Source organism: Pteropus alecto, unplaced genomic scaffold (genome assembly GCF_000325575.1).
Source record: "Pteropus alecto unplaced genomic scaffold, ASM32557v1 scaffold398, whole genome shotgun sequence".
Classification (NCBI taxonomy): domain Eukaryota; kingdom Metazoa; phylum Chordata; class Mammalia; order Chiroptera; family Pteropodidae; genus Pteropus; species Pteropus alecto.
In genome coordinates, this window is record NW_006442497.1 from 583,214 (window position 1) to 596,319 (window position 13,106).

Here is a 13,106-nt window from a genome sequence, read left to right on the forward strand (position 1 = left end):
CCTCTCCCTAGAGTTTCTCTTCACTTTGCAAGCTCATTTCCTTGGCTACCCCAACTCTGTGTATTCAATGCTCTTAACTGTGCACTGTTGACTGGCTCTCAACGAAGCCACAGAGATCAAGGCCTACATCCCCATTGTGCACAAGAGGAAACTGAGGCCCAGAAAGAGGATGGGACTCAAACAGGGATGAGGAGCCAGGAAGGCCAAGGAAGAGCTTCAGCTGGAACTCCCAGGCCAGGCATCCTGTCCATGTGCTGATGGCTTTCCGCAGTGTTCAGCTGCTGGGATGCCTCTGCTGGGCCAGGGCCAGGGAGGTCTCCTCCAAGGCCAGGGAGTGAACTTAGGACAGCCTGGCCTCATGGGGCTCCACCCCCACCCTAGGGCAATAGTTCAGGGGACAAGTGCCAGGCCAGAGTTTGGGAGGGCTGGAAACAGGAGGACTGGGTTCTGACCCTGTTGTTGTCACAGCTTACTTCCTCCCTCCTCCAGCCTCCTTCTCTTCCTTTTTTCCTTCCTTCCTTCCTTCCTTTCTTCCTTCCTTCCTTCCTTCCTTCCTTCCTTCCTTCCTTCCTTCCTTCCTTCCTTCCTTTCTTTCCTTCCCTCTTTCTTTCCTCCCTCCCTCCCTCCTTTCCTCTCTCCTCTCCCTTCCTTCTTTCTTTCCTTCTCAAATACTTATCGAGGACCTAGAATGCACCAGACACAGTGCTGGGCCCTGGAGAGATGGTCCTTGTTCTCCCTGAGCTCATACCCGAGAATAGAGCAGGTCACTGATCCCAAGTAACCACCCTTAGAAACAGACTGCAGGGTGGCCAGTGGTGCTTTGAGAACATGACAGAAAGCAGGGATTTCTGCCAGTCAGGGAGATCAAGAAGCGACACTTCTGCTGAAATCTGAAGGAACAGGGGAGGGAGAGGTGTTCCGGGCTGAGGGAACAGCCAGGGGAAAGTCGACTTGGCCTTGAGGCCTTAGAAGTGCCTACCCATCTCTGGGCCTCAGTCTCCCTGTCTGTCAGGTCAGTGCAGGCCGTGGGAGTGGCTGAGCCAGTGGCCATCCTTAGAGAAGACAGAGTTGCCCTCTAATCACCCCACTTTGATTTGTAAATGGGTTTGACTCAAAATGCAAATGGCCCTGGAGACTTGAGGGTCTCCCTTCCTCTTCCCCAGGTTCATGGGGGCCCAGAGGGCAGGTGTCCCAGGCTCCCTAAGACCCTGCTGTCCATTGTCTTAGCCCCCATCCCCACTCATTTTGACAGCCTGCCTCTGGAAGGGGGCAGGGAAGACTGGCTCCCAGCTGTTCAGGGTGGGAGACCCTCATATGTGCTACCTCTACCTGCCCCCAGCCCCGAGTTCTTCTATTTCAATCGTTTAGGCTTGGGAACCACTGTTCAAATCCCTGATACATCCCACCAACCCTCTTGGATCCAGGGCCCCACCTGGCCTGGAGCCACCCACCAACCCTGTGCCTCTAGCCTTTCCCTGTCCTCTAAGATGGGGATCCACACCCTCTCACCTCCCCTCAGCCCTGCCCTCAGGGGGCATCCAGCTTCCTCTGCCCACCATTCATCCTCACCACTTCCTTCCTCCATGTTGCCACATTCGGGCCACATCTAGTTCCCTGCACACAATGGGAAGATCTTCGCTCATGCTGTCACCTCTGTTTAGAACACCCCTCTTTCAGTGCTCATTCCTACTACTCCTTTAGTCCCGGAAGCCACCCCTCACCCTTAAAGCCAACAGGGCTCCCATAGCCTTCATGAACCCTCCAAGCTCACAGTACCCTGGTGTTCATTGTCTGCCTGCTCCCCTGTCTGTAGACCCCCTTGAGGGCACGCACCTGGCCCCACTCACCTCGGTTCCCAGGAGGTGTCAGAGAGGGTGTTTCAGTGACTGAATTAATGCAGGAAAACTCCAGGGCCTCTTCCTGGGAAGGGAGCACACTGGCCTTTAGGGACCTGGGGAAGTAGAGACTTATCAGCAGCAGGACAGAGCAGGCACCCAGGACCTCTCCACTAGCCCAGGATACCTGGACCATTGCATTTTCGCCTGAGGGGCCTGGCCTCCTACCCCTTGCATCCACCTCTACAAGAATGTCCTGCACAGGGTGGGGGTGGGGGCCTTGGTCCAGGCTTCTCGCTCCTCAGCTCCTTGAAGCAACTTCCTGTTCTTGCCCCCTTATCTCCCCGGCCTGGCTGAAGAGAGGAAGTCGTCCTCTCCCTACCAATGGTGGACAGAGACACCCTCTCGACCTCAGGAAGGGGGGAGCGGATCATGTGAGGGTGTGCCTCCTCCTTCTAGGCCTGCCTCTTCTTGCTGCTGCTACCAGATTCCTCTTCCTAAAGCAACCAGCTGCTATTTTCACGCTGCCTTCTGCAGCTCCCTATGGTCTTCAAAATCAACTCCTCAGCTTGACAGCCTTATCTGGTGCCTCTGGCCCCTCAGCACCTTATACTTCAGTCACTTTGACCTGTTTCTCCATTTCTGCTCCAAGATTTCCTTCCTTCCTGTCTTCGCCGGTGCGGGGTCCTGTACTGGATAACTTGTTCTTCTCATCTTTACCTGTCTAAACCCTCCTCACTCTTGAAAGCCAGGCTCAAATGCTGCCTGCTCCAAAAAGTCCTCTTTGACCCCTCAGGAGCCAGTGACCTGTGTCTCCTGAGTGGCCCAGTGTTTGTGTGCTTCTCCATATTTGCCTGAATTCTCATCTGCAACACCCAGCTGCGTGTCACTCCAGGACAAGAGCTGCATCTGAATGATCTCAAAGTCTCTATGGGGGAGGCCCAGTGCCTGAAGGCCACATTGTAAAGATGCCCTCTAGTCTGGGAATCTCCTGACGCTGAAACTGTGTCTGTAACACTCATCATTGCATCTCGGTGCCTAGCACCTGGTCTGGCATTTACTAGACTCTCAGAGATATTAGTTAGATGAACAAGGCTCTAGCCGACGCAATAAGAGTAGAAAAGGAAAGGAGATACAAATACTAGAAAGTGAAAGAACAAATGAGTATCATCGCATTCTCGAGCTGTGACATTCTCACCACAGGATATATTAAGAGTTAGCACGCCCATTGTACGCACAGGGGTTTAAGGCCCAGCAAGGGGCTGGAATTTGCCCAGGTCACACAGCAGGCTGGGTTCCTTCTTAGCTCTGTGTCACTTTCTCTGCCACGGTGTCTGGCACAAATGCATAGTCTCTCTGCTAGTCTGTGCCTATCAGCACCTTGGCCAATGAGGTGAAAGGCCCTGCCTGGCAAGGAGGGGGCTCCAGTTCCAGGCCATGCTTGACCAGTCTGCCTGTAGCGCCTCAGCTGGCAGTGGATTATAAGAAGATAAAACACAAAACCCCTATTTGCCTTTTAAATTGTTATACCTGACCAGCCTTGTAAGCCTCAGGCACAACTTGAAAAGGAATTTGAGACTTGGAATTTGCTTCCTGGTATGGGGAAAGGCCTTTGGCCTGGGGGCACCTGAGGGCAAGGCTTGTCTTGGTCAGTCCCTTAGCCTGGAGAGCTATTCCTGGCCCCTGATTCAGCCTTACCCAGAGGGTGCCTCCCAGGCCTGGGGCTAGGCTAGGGGGGCTGGTGAACTCCTCGAGCAAGGCTGGGCCCTCCTGGGAATCTGAGAAAGAGCCCACTCCCCTCCGGACCCAGGGTCTCTGTGATGCGAGGGTGGGGCAGATGGTATCTAGAGCTCACACGTCCCTAGGAACTTGCTCACACTGCCCACACAGGAGCAAATCAAGATGAAGTGGCAGGAGACCCGGGCTTGCCCTTGGCTCCTGGACTAGTGACAGAGGAAAAACTCAGGTCTCTATTTGTGGGCCCCTCACTGCCTGTAGTCATGGTTTCCCTGACAACACTGGCCTGTCCTTTACCTTCTCAGGGCCCAGCTGTCCTGACTTTCCCTCCTCGGTGCCCATTTGCGCCTCTCATCAGCAGTGCCAGGTCTCCGCCCTGGTGTTCCCTACGTGGCGGCCAGCCCAACTCCCTGGGGATATCCTGTCATTGTGGCCAAGAGCCTAGGCGCTGCCTCTTGCCAGGTCAGTCCCAGTACTCTGGGTCCCTTCCACGTCCCCAGGTGGGGCCAAGAGAGGTTAGGGAAGCTGGCAAAGGCACCCAGATCCCCAGTGTGGCAGAGCTGGGCACTGTGCCTAAGACACCTGACACCTGGGCCATGGTCAGCCCCTGGGCAGACGCACAGGCGGGGCTCTCTGCCCTCTTGCCAGCTCTTTGGGTGACCTTGGCATGTCCTCTATTTCTCTGGGCTCCCTCCCTGAGGTCGTGACTTATGGCAGACCCGGCCCTGGCCCAGCAGACCAAGGGCATCTGTGTGACCAGTGAGTATGGTCCCTCTCAGAGTGGCTGGGTATGCTGGCCTGGCCGTCTACAGTGGGGGTTGGTGGTAGGTGGGGAGCTTCACTTGGGCTTCATCCTCTGGCCTCAAAAACCACACTCCATGAAAATGCCCAAATTTGCAAGTTGGGTTCCATTTGCCTTTAATTCCGTGGTGTTAGCCTCACCTTATTTGCATACCCAAATCAGCCTAAGCCCTCCTGGGTCTTTTATCCCTAAAGCCAGCTGGTGAGGTGGAGGAGAGGATTGTATCCTGAAGAAGAATCTGCCTCGGGTACCTCACAGCACTATCTTTTCTGGGGGCATAAAATAGCAAAAGTGAATGAGAGCTGAGTGCCTGCTAAGTGCCAGGCATCAGGCTGAGTGCACTGCTTAATCTTCACAAGTAGCCTTTAGAGCTGGTTCTCTCATGCTCCTACTTTATAGAGCTGCACAATGAGGTAGAGGCCACACAATTGGTTACCTGGCGAGAGCAGGGCTTTGAACCAAGGCCATCTGGCCCCAGAGCCCAAGCTATTAACCACTGTGCTAAGGACAGAAAGAAGAGTGTCCAGGTCCCCAAATAGTACAAGACTGGGCTCTGGCTCAAAACCCCTGCTCATGACCACTGAGTTAAATGGTCTAGTGAAAGCTCTGAGGATGGGCTGGGGTCCTTCTTGGCCCTCAACATGCCCTCAGCACCTTCTTCAAGGTCCCTGAGATAGTAATCACCCTTGACTAGGAAAAGAACTCCACCTGAGAAGTCCATGGGCTTTAGTTTTTAATCTTAGTTCTGCTGTGTGGCCTTGGACAAGTGACTTCACCTCTCTGAGCCCCAGTTTTCACAGCTGTAAAATGGGAAACAGGTCATTACGAGTGCTAAGTCAGCTGATGAATGTAGAGTGGTATGCATGGGCTTGTTGGGCCACAGATGCTCAGGGCTCATCTTTTTCTTGCATCCACTCCCGGGGACTCAGCCTGGTTCTACTCTCTGTTCCCCAGACACACTCTCTCTGATCAGACTGTCTGTGACCTGACCAGGAAGTTGGCTAAGGGCAATACCCACCCAGATCCTGGAGGCAAGACGCCAATAGGCAGGAACAAAGAATTTTCCATCGCTCCACAGTTAATGAGGAACTAACACTCTTTGAGGCCTCAATTATTCTTTCACCCTCCTCTCCTTCCCCCAGATTTCCATCATTGATATTTACATTGGAATTCTTCCCAGGACTTCAGGAACCCAGCACGGGTAAATGGAAAACAATATACAAGAAGGGATAGGTGTATTTTTTAAAGATACTGTTGGCAAGTTTGCACTCTTGGTTTTAAAACATCTTATAAAACAGCAAGTATCAAAACTGAATGATTTTGTATTCAAAGCAATTCAACTGAGCTTCTGTCAATTGGAAGACACTGCTGAAATACAAAGACAGAGAAGACGTGGTCCCTTCTTCCCCCAAGAGGCTCATGGCTTGGGGTGGTTATACTCAGATAGCAGGTACCTAAGGGCATATGGCAATTAAGAGCACACTCTCAGGAGACAGACCTGGGATTAAACCCCCACTATTATTACCAGTCGTGTGATCTTGGGAAAGTTACTAAACAGGACTGAGTCTCAGTTTCATCATTTGCAAAAAGGGAATAAAAATAAGGCCCACTTCAGTGGACTGTTGTGAGCCTGAGAAAATACGTGGCATTGTTAGCTGGCTACCCCATACAGGTGCCCCCTTTCTGCTAACAGAGTTCTGATTTTGCTCTAGGTAGCGAAGTGTCCCAGCCCAGTACACGAATCATAAATAGTTTAAGCCAATCTCGGCAATGCCTATCCTCTTTTCCAGTTCTAGGGCAGCAATGTGACCCATGTATGGCCAACGAGGTTTAAGGGGAAGTCTGCTGGGGGCTTCCTGAATAAAATACAGAGGATGAAGCCTTTGCTTTACCTGCTTCCTGCCTGTGAAGTGTTAGGATACCTGGAGCTGCAGCAGCTATTCTTGTGGCCATGAGGCATCCAGCTTGAGGATGTGAAGCCCATCCTCAAGGATAAAATGGCGTGCAAAATAAACCATCTTTGTTCTCAATAACATATAAATAATAGTTTCCGGGATATGAGGTATTTAGGGTACACATAAAAAATACTTAGGGCAGAAGGTTTTCGTAAATGTACTATGCAGCTGGTCTTCTAACCTTCACAGAGAAAACCTTTATGAAGCCTTCTCAGGCAAACTTTATCCACCTTTACTCAGTATGTGTTACAGTCAACCCAGACCAATGAGTCAGTCAATCCATTTGTCAAGAAACAAATCTGAGGATGGCCAAGTGGAAGGAGGTTGGCAGAGGGGGATTTGGGGGCTGCAGAACACCTGAGATGACCGATGTCCAGACTTCTTGCTATGAGAGATGATTTATTTTTATTTATTTTGTTTAAAAAATTGTTTTAGGCGAGGCAACCCTTGGTCGACCTCACAGATTGCAAGGATCTTGTCAGCTTATGCACACAGCATCTGGTCTTCCTAGATGGTCTCCCATCCAAGTACTAACCAGGCCTGACCCTGCTTAGCTTCCAAGATCAGATGGGATTGGGCTTGTTCAGGGTGGCATGGCCATAGACTGAGAGATAATTTTAAAAGCACTTGTTCAAAGCAACTGGGAGATGGGTTGTCTGCTCCCTTCAGCTGAATGCACCCTGTGATATAGGTCCTTAGCATCATGTTTAGCACATGGTAAGTGTTCAATAAATGCCAGCTGTGACCTTACAGAGAAGTCACAGCACATTACACATTCATCGCAATGTGGTGTGTAGACAGGGAGGGAAAGAAGAAGAAACGGTATAAATGCTGTGGGTGACTCTACTTGCCTTTCCATTAAATAGGTGAGTCTGCTTCCCTGAGCATCTCTCAGGACCTTGGGGTATAAACACGGCCTTGGGTGTGGGCTCCACTGGAGAAACCAAGACTTCTCCAAGCCTGGCAAGAAAGACAGTGGTCTGGAACCAGCAAGTGATGGCATCCAGATCTCCACCCCTTTCTGGAGAGTTTCAAGGGTAATTTCACTCATCCTCGGGGTTTGCCTTGTGCTCTGACTTTGGGATGGTAGAAGAAACAAACCTGGGCATTGTGTTTGAATCAGAATGGCTGGAGTTACCCCAGCTGGATGGAACAGCTGGACAGAAGCCAGCAGACTGAGGGGCTGACACCCTCCCCTGCAGGTTTCCCAGGGAGAACAAAGAAAGGAAAAGGGAGAAACACAGCTCACTTAGAACCTCAGTGATTAATTGCAGTCTTAATTTATGAACGAACTAACGCTGTTCCCTACAACAGACCTGCCTGAGACTTCATGCAGTGTCCCAGCCCGGAGTTCACATAGGCTATGGGGTGAAACAATTTCCCACCTCAAGAAATGGCTGAATTTTACATTAAATATCAGTGACAGCAGGGAGGGTCTGGGACTGTGATAAAGGGCAGCGCCCATTCAAGATGATTCCTATTTGGGGTCTTGGCTCCCAAGGCTTTCTGGCTAGCTCTGCATTGTAAATATTCCAAATTGTTTTGTTTTGTTTTGTTTTTAACAGGAGGCAGTGTGCTATGGAGGCTAAGAGCACAGGCTGATGCATTGCTGTCTTGGGGAGTTATGGGGAAGGAGGCTGTGGCTCTCTGTTCCTCACCCTATAAATGACGATGCAGTGGAACCCCAGATATCTGACCTGTCAGCTTAGGAAACGGCTGCCGAGTCTCCTCCCATATCCACCTGCACAGGTGGGACGCAAAGCCGCAGAGGCCAGGGACTTTCCCAAGATGAAACGGCGAGGCTCGGGGGAGATGAGAGGAATCCAAGTATCGATGAAACAGGGAATGTTGTCAGTGAGAAGATAAATGAGGGCAAATGAAAACAATACCTGTTTGTATGATGACATTTTCTGCCATAAATGCCAAGAGAACAGCCACAGAATAAGAACCATGTGGGAGGGGATGCTATTGGCAGCAGCCACACACTCTTGCTCTTGTATGGCAGTGTTGGGATCTGGCACTGGCTGAACCAGCGCCTGTGACAGAGGGACAACCCACCCCAGCCAGGTGCCCATGGAGCAAGTTGTTGCTGGGGGAAGTAGAGAATCTGACCGGCAATAAAAGAAAGGTAAATGCATACAGCCTGAGGGTTCCCTTACAGGCCAATTAAACTAATAAAAACTAGATGAGAATAATAAAACACAGTCTTGTCAGGGTTGGGAGGAAACAGGTGCACTGCTAGGCTCTTGGACGTCACTAAACACTGTCTTGTCTTTCTAGAAAACCCTCTAGCCCTGTGCAGCGTGGTCTATGCGCTTTGATCTGATCTTTCTACCCTGAGAAAATATAACCTCTCCCAGCCTCTTCCCCCACACCCCTACCATCACCCACCTTCCCAGGAAGACGCTGAACAATTTTCAGCTCCAGTTCCATTCTGTGTGCATGTGTTTTCCTTTGGCCTCCTGAGCAGAGTCTGCTCTGGACCTTTTCCTCTGACCCAGGCCCAACTCAAATCTCAGTAAATTCACATCATATGGAACCCTGATGGTTGGACAGTAAAGTGCCAAGCCCTGGACACCATGGACCTTGCTCCGCCGGCCCTGCCCATGGGCCCATGTGCAAATTCTAGCTGTGGCCCTAATCAGGGGCAGGAGTGCCCTTGCCCTAAGCTGACAGGTATGCAATATGCTAATGTCTGTGAATCTGCATTAGAGCCCTTACTTTGGCTTCCTCCTTCAGAATGCAACGCCCCCTCCACAGGAGAGGTCCCTCCCTGGGGACCCGGTTGGGGGGTGGGGGGGACAGAATGAGAGCAGGAGCTGTGGAAGAAGGGAAGGGGCTGGGAAGGCCCCGTGCCAACCATTGCCTTGATCGCGTTGCTGGGGCTTCCTCAATCATAGCTGCAGGGCCACCAGCTCGAGTCTTGGCCCATCTTCCCATTTGCTGTGTGAGCTTTGGCAAGTCCTGCCTTTCTTGGGCCTGCCTTCTTTTTTGAGGCATCTTCTTCTCCAAGGGAACTTGGAGCACTTGTTACAGGATATTCAGACCCCTGCCCAAGCCGGGGACAGATACCCAGACCCGTGATTAGATGGCTGGCCCTGGCCTGCCCTCAGGCCCTCACCCTCACATCCCCCGCTTCCTGCCCTTCCCTCTCTGATTTTAACACCTTCTGATTGTGACCACCTCCCATGTGCCAGGGGGTCCTCACTCCAGGCTGCATTGGGACCACACCTGCTCTGCAAATTCTGGCAGAATCTAGTCCCTCTCTGGACCTCAGTTTCCCCTTTTGCACAGCGGCTGGGGAATGGGGATGTATAGGTGGGATCAGGTGGTCTCTAAGGCTCTCTCCCTCCTTCCAAGCCTGTGGTGTTTTCACACTGCTTTAGGTAGAAACTTTGGCTCAAAAGAAACCTTCCACAGAGTTGGCATTGGGTATGGAGGTGGCAGGGGGGTGAGGGTAGGGATGGGGAGGGAGGCAGAGCCCCACTTGCTCCCCTATAATCCCTAAGAAGACTGAGCCCTGGTCAGCTGCTGGGTCTTGGGCAGTCCCTGCCCCTCTGGCCTCAGTCACTTCATCAGCACAGTGAGGGATGAATAGGATGGTCTTACCAGACCCTTGAATCTCACTTTCTTCAGGGCCTCACAAAACCTCCCCAGCTGCACCTTGGGCCTCCTCATGCCCTGTCCCGCCATGGCCCCCACACTTCCACCAGCCCTCGCCCAACAGCACTCTCCTGCTTTGCTTTCATCCCTCTAGCCAGGCCTCCTTGGTCCCCTCAGACCCTTAGTCTTAGTGAGTGATGGAGACCAGCAAGAAGCCAGCCACATTCCTGGGATCTTCCAGAGAAAAGGAAAGGGGCATCCAGAAGGTTCCATGGGTCCAGCAGAGAGTCTGAGCTAGACGTGGTGGATGAGCCAGGTCTCTTTCAATTGCAAGGGACAGAAACCCAATGTAAATGAACTAAAGCACAAAAGGAAAATTATTGACTCATTTCACTGAAAAGTCCAGGGGACGAGATGACTTCAGAAACGACTAAATAAAGGGTTTTCAAATTATGCTTTTAGGAATTTATTTCTCTCCACCTCTGGGCTGTTTCCTCTGTGATGGCTCTGTTTTCAAGAGGATTCTCTCCTCGTGGTGGTAAAATGGCTGCCAGCATTCCATCTAACATCTCACTTACATGTCCACCCCAGAGGAAGGAGATTCTCTTTGCCAACAATTTCATCAAAAACCCCTGATTTGAGTCTCATATTGGGCTCCCACAAGAGATGGGTCTTGTGCTCATTCCTGAACGAATCCTTGTAATGCTCCAGTTGGCTATATGGAGTCATGTGCTCTGAAGGTGTCGGGTACAGGAAGGAGTCAACGCAGAAGCTGAGGTTGGGGTGGTTCCCCAAAGGATAGTCAAGGTGCTGAAGTAGGAGGAGGGAGGCTGAGCAAGCAGGCACACAGAGGCCACCACGGCTGTGGGAGTATGCCAGGTTGGGGACCTCCTCTTGGGGGCACTAAGAGGGGTTCAGCTCTGTATGAACCACTGTGACAGTCCTGGAGAGGAGGGGAGGAGGCTCCAAGGCCCCAAGGAGACTCAGCAGTGCAGACCACCTCAGGAAAGAGGTACAAGGGCACAGAGTGAGTGCTGAGTGAGGAGCAGCCTGGACACAACGCCTCATGGGATGACGCAGGGCTAGGTGAGGGCCCATGGCCTTGAACAAATCTCCCTCCTGGGAGGCTGGAAGACTCTTGAGGGAAATGTTTTTCCTTCAAGATCCTTATTCTTAGAAACAGGAAGTGGTAGCTTCCCGAGACCAAACCGACCTCATCCCCAAGCTCTGGGAGGGTTCAGGCTCCAGCTACTTCCAGAGACATGTGGCCACACCTCATGTAAGGAAGCACAGTTAGGAAAGCCACAGCTTGCCTCTCTCCCCAGTTCTAATCTCAGAGTGAATCATCATCCACTTAAAGGTGCCCCTTCACTAGGCCATTAGTAAGGAAGGACAGGTAGTATATCATAAGTTTTATCCATCCCACTGAATCTCTGATTTTAACACCTTCTGAGTGTGACTACCTCCCATGTGCTCACACTGCCCATGGGCTCATGTATTCTGTGTGCCGATGTCTTCCAGGTACTAACATCATCCTGGAGATCGTGAAGGGCTTTAACGAAACAGCACGAAGGGGTCCTTGGAACTACACTCAGTTCCCCCTGGGTATTGGTGTCTCCTTGCTCTGGGCATCAGTCAAGGTCAAGGTCTGGAATATGAAGGATTAGGACTGTCTGCAAACCTCCTTTTAGTTCAGAAAGAAATACCTGCTGTTTCTCTGCAGGCATCTCTGGCTGGGAGAGCAGAGAGCATAGCAGCCAGAGCTGAGAGGCCAGGGTGCTGCCCTTGGCCCTGGCCCTGGCTCGCTGGGTGACCTCGGGGAACTCCTTGAGCGTCAGATCTCTTCAGGCCACCCCCTAGGTCCTCTGGATCTGTCTTGGCAGATTCCTGGCTCCAAAGTGAGTCTGGGCCAAGCCACAGCCTCCCTCCCATGGCCTCCACTGCCACCTCCACCCAGCAGTTCCCATGGCTGCATCCCCTGGTTCTCTGTTTACTCAGCTCGGTGTGTGATTTTTCCACAACCGACCATTGAGAATACAATGCCAGCTTCCCCCCAAGGAGGTGCTACAGAGCCCACGCCCGTGGCCAAACAGCGGATATGACTGCAGCTGGGGGAGGGGGAGGCAGAGGCTGACATCAACCATCTCAGACTCTTATGGTCCCTGAACCAAGACTCGGCCTCCTGTGAGGGTGCAGACAGCCCAGGTCAGAATGGGCTCCATCCTCAGAAACACATGGGAAACCCTGCGTAAGTCACCTCCCCTTAGAAATGACTTCAGGGCTATAAAATGGGTCACATGCCAGCCTGGAGGTAGCAGTGAGGCTTCACACAGCCACAGGTGAGAAGGGTCTGTCTCGGCTCCTCCCAGAGAGGCAGCCCGAGAGGCAAAGGGTTGGGGAGTCCCTGCAGCGAACGCTTCCTGCCACACCTGGCTCCAAGCCAACCACAGCTTGGCCACGCTCAGGTCAAACCGATAACGTGGCCTTTGCCCTGGCCTCCTGTCCCAAGCCCGGAGCAGGCCTGGGTTAAAACACCAAGACACAAATCCTAAGCTTCATTGGGTTTTGTGCTCATAAGTGTACATACCAGCACTGTAAAACGTCTCAGGATGGAAATATGAGGAGATAAGTGTCATTAAACATCTTGGGTACCTGCTCCTTGATTTTCCTAGGACAATATATGAACTGCTACTTGGCATGCAGTATGTGCTGGGTATCGTCTAAGCACTTTGCATGACTTGACTCACTTTATTCTCCCTGAAGTTTTCATCCTTTGACAGTTTATCCGAGGGTTCAGAGCCTCAGAGGCTCAGAGAGGTTAAGTGACTTGCCCAAGATCACACACGTTTGTGGTAGGTCCAGGAGCTGAACTCTGACAGTTGGGTCCCTGGATTCATGAGCCTGAATACTGCACTATTGCCTGAAAACACTGACATTTTTTTGAGATGGGGGTGGGACCGATTTTTTTCAGGAGACAAGGACAGACAACCAGGCACTCAAAGCCTCTGTCACCCTCTGAGGATCCTTATCGTCAGGGCTGTCCAGGCTGGGTGGGTGAGGAGTCCTAGGCTCCAGAGCTCCTCCTGTCTCCTCTCCCAGCCTCACCCCGACTCCAGACTCCGGCGCTCGGCTTAGCTTACCCTTCCCCCATCGGTCAGTGGTGGGCTTCCCCTC

The 13,106-nt window shown here is 52.0% G+C and overlaps 1 pseudogene; it reads right to left on the reverse strand.

The window, feature by feature from the left end:
• Window positions 1-6,815: 6,815 nt before the first annotated feature.
• LOC112471470 lies at window positions 6,816-6,934 on the reverse strand (annotated as a pseudogene).
• Window positions 6,935-13,106: the final 6,172 nt, after the last annotated feature.